Source organism: Cyprinus carpio, unplaced genomic scaffold, assembly GCF_018340385.1.
Source record: "Cyprinus carpio isolate SPL01 unplaced genomic scaffold, ASM1834038v1 S000006675, whole genome shotgun sequence".
Taxonomy (NCBI): domain Eukaryota; kingdom Metazoa; phylum Chordata; class Actinopteri; order Cypriniformes; family Cyprinidae; genus Cyprinus; species Cyprinus carpio.
This window is the reverse complement of record NW_024879293.1, coordinates 80,441-84,727: the sequence shown is the minus strand read 5'-3', so window position 1 is coordinate 84,727 and position 4,287 is coordinate 80,441.

The following is a 4,287-nucleotide window of genomic DNA, read 5'->3' as shown; positions in this document are numbered from 1 at the left end:
AGTAAATTTTATCTCACATTCATATTACTGTGAGCTGACTGGAGTGTAGTTACAATAGTATACAATAGTTTAACATTTAATTTTTGGTATTTGTCAGACAGGCGACTTACTGTGCATTCAGGCGATACATATCAGCGTGTTCTCTGGGAATTGAACTCACAACCTTTTGCACAGTTAACAAAATGCTCTAATCACTGAGCCACAGAAACCTTACAGCAAGAATTGTAGTAAACATCTTTATTTTCATAAAATAAGTAAACTGAAAACAAACTATATACTAATTGCAAAAACTGATAATTAACATGACAGGTCTCTACAGGGAAAGATGGCATTGTTGCTACACAATGTGAATGCCCACATGGACAATACAAATGCAGCCATGCAGCTGCTTTGGCCATCTTTGCCATCCACAATTTCAGCTGCACAGACACCACATGTCAGTGGAAGAAGCCCAAAGCAGCTAAGAGCACACACTCTGTAGAGGAACTGTTCCCTCCACCGAATGAGCCTTATAACCCACTGACACGAGAGCCAACAGCAGAGGATCGTGATTGGCTGAGGAACAGACTCTCAGGAATGTCCTGGCTTCTCTCACCTGAGCCTGAAGAGAATCCTCACACCTTGGAAGCACATTCTGTTCCTAGAATTGTAGAGTCTGTAGGTCATCAGGGGTCTGAAGCTATACTGGCCAGTATGGCTTTGTCAGAGGAGGAACAGAGGGCTATTCAGGTGGCAACAACTGGTCAGCGCAACAATCCAAACTGGCATTTATATGGATAAATTACGTGGAAGGCTGACTGCCAGCAACTTTGGAGCTGTCCTTAGGTCAAAGCGTGTGACTGCTTCACTTCTTGCTAGGGTGCTGGGAAAGCAACAAGCCCTAGAGGGTGTTTTGTCTGTACAGTGGGGTATTGTGAACGAGAGTGAAGCCATCCAGGCATTCACCACAGCAACTCAGATGCCAGTCCAGGAGTCTGGCTTTTGGCTGTCTCCATCAGGAGTGTTGGGAGCATCTTCAGATGGTCTGGTGGGGTCATCTGCAACATTGGAGGCCAAGTGTCCCTACGATGCAAGAGAAAGTCAATTAGTGAGGCAGTGCAAAATAAAGGCTTCTGTGTCAGTATGGAAGGGGGTGTTTACAGCCTGCGCAGAGACCACCCCTACTGGCATCAAGTACAGGGGCAGCTTCACCTCACTGCAAGAGAAACCTGCTACTTCACTGTGTGGACCACAAAACAAAGTGTCATCATCCCCATATCCAGAGATGACACTTGGCAATCAAACCTGCAAGTCCTGGAAGACTTTTTTACATCCCACATACTTCCACAGCTGGCAAAAAAGTAAACTGTAAATATTGTTCAATATATACATAGTTTATAAAGAGAACTGTTTATTAGAAGGTTGGCTAAAATGTAAATAGTTATTATTAAAATGAATGTTAGTTATTAAGTTATTTGGAATGATATGACAGAATCTTAATTTTTGGGGTAAACTTTCAATTTATTATTTGGCGTGTGGAGTGTCCTGAATGTGGTGTTATGCTTCATTTTGTTAAGAATTAAAAAATATTCAAAAATTTGTTGACATATTTCTTACTGTATTAGGTCGCGGTGCAATGCGAAAATCCCCTTAGAACAAGCTGTGTGTCACATCACACCTGGTGTAGACACAGTGTAATAGAAGCTGGGCTGAGCTTAACTGAACGATGAGAGAATATAAGTATCTAAAAACTTACTAACCTTTACATTGAGGTAATATTAGAAACGTCAGGAAATCCATTGTTTCTGGGTGGATGCAGAGCAGGAGCCTGATGTTAATGGCTGGATGGAGAGCAGGAGCCTGATGTTAACGGCTGGATGGAGAGCAGGAGCCTGATGTTAATGGCTGGATGGAGAGCAGGAGCCTGATGTTAATGGCTGGATGCAGAGCAGGAGCCTGATGTTAATGGCTGGATGGAGAGCAGGAGCCTGATGTTAGCTGGATGCAGAGCAGGAGCCTGATGTTAATGGCTGGATGGAAAGCAGGAGCGATTTTGCACTATTCTGTTGCCACTTCTTTTATGTTCACTAGTGCACAGCATACCTTAACCAGTTTATCTGCAAAGTGCCGCAAGTGAGATGGAATAAATCTCAGAATTTTAAAATCTGAATACCTGTCATGACAGTTACTCGTTTGCCCTTGGAGTTTGTCTTTGAGAAACTGAATCTCTGCTATGGAATGCTCTAACTCAGTCTCAAGCTGGATTCTTTTTCTTCGTTCAGACTGCAGCTCTTCTTAAGTTGTGCTACTATTTGGTTGTTCCTCAGAATTGATAATGAGGGTTTGATCAGCCGGAGATGGTTCCTCATCTTTGTCAGCCATAAGTTGTGTAGCCATTTCCTCCTCTTCATCCATGGGTGGTGGAACATTTTTAGGCACATCAGTGCTATCCTGTCTCAGGGAGTATGAATAATCTTCCAAAATTTGTCCAGTGGGAACATCATTTGTGGATAAAAACAAAACAGGGACATTGTTTTTCCCCTGCAGGAAAATGACAGCTGCAGATGCGAGAATGGACACTGGGCTTCCGGTCATCTCTTCTAAGGATAAACTCAAAATAAGCAATGTTAGTTTTATGGAAGTTACACCTTTACAGATTAAAATTACAAAATCACACAATTGGGGGGGAAATCACACACAATAAAATATTTGTATTCAATTAGAATGGAGTTTTTCAGCATTTACATTAATCTTCTTCATTGATCTGTCCACGTTTATATAGCACATTAAATATAGTTAACATTTACTACTAAAATAACAAAGATTAATATCATTGTTACCTAATGCCTTAACTAATGCTGTTTACAAATACAATCTTATTATTATAAGTGGGTAAAAGCCAAGTTCACAAATATCAGGGTGCAGGACCCACCCTTTCTATAATTATATCCAAACAAGTTACAATAAAAGTCAATAAACCAGGTATTATTTTGAATATTTTAATTAAACACATTTCTCGACGTAACGTTAGCCTTTAATAAAACTGCAGTGGGTCTAATCTATTAAACAGTGGCAAAGTAAACAAGCTTTTAGATATTTTAAGAGAAAGACAAAGGTATTTAATCTGTTGATTTGGTTATGAAAAACGTTTATTCTTGCCAGCCTTTTTTACTCCATCTGACCGTCAAAGTAACATAAGCGTGTTAAGCAACATGCACCATTAAAGTTTTGTCGTGGCCACATTAAGGCAGTAAATACGGTGTTCACATGGAAATCATCGTTGTGTGAGCTTACCTTACGGCACGAACCCAGAGTCTCTGCTGGGTAACATCAGACGGAAAACAGTAAAATGACCATCTTTCATTCGACGACTTGTGGTTGCATCTCGGGACAAAACAAAACACCATTGTCGACCTACAGTCTCTCCACAGAAATAAAGAACTGGTAATCGGTTACCTTAATATCACAGAATTCTGTGTACAACAATTTTACTACAATTTGAAAAGACTAAATATATAACTTTATGTATATTAACTGAAAGGTAAACTTCAAAGAACGTGAGGCTAGTGAGAGATTTCCTGTTTGTCATGATGACGTCTAACGTCCCCGCCAAAGGATGTAGTCCCTTTTAGCAACTTGTTAGCAACCACCGTTTTTAAGACACAAAGTCTAAAAAAATCACAAGCAGGTTATAACTGGTGTGTTTTATGTCATAGATCAAAACGTGAAAATATTTAGAGGCTTTGTTAACCACAGACCTTATTTCAGGCGATTTAGCAAAAACCCATTCAAAAAACCCATAGACTTTAGGGCGAGGGAACCAGAAGTGCTAAAATGCTAATTCACTTCCACTTTTTGGCCTACAAAATGTCATAACTTCAGCACTCTATTCACCTTATTCCGCCCCGCCCACTTTTAATACTTCGCTTTTCCTCATTTTGTTATCCGACTTCCGCTAAACTGATACGGCACATCCGTAACTAGTTCAGTAGTTGTAAGATTGTTTATAGCTAGCTATAACTATGGCGAAATGACAAAGAACGTTAATACCATAAATGTTATAAATTGGGAGCATGATGAAAACTTCTTAAGACTATCAAATGGTCTCAAATTGTCCCATCCATCGTCGCTGTTAGCGTGGGTAGACGATATGAAGAAGTGGCCAGAGGTAACCTATATATTAAACTACTTCATCCTGTCAGAAAGAGTTGATGGAGCAGCAACGAAAAATGATAAAAGTACCTACCATTATTCACATAGTGGGCAAGTGGGTCGTGTACTGTTCCACAGCGAGGGTGATTTCATCTT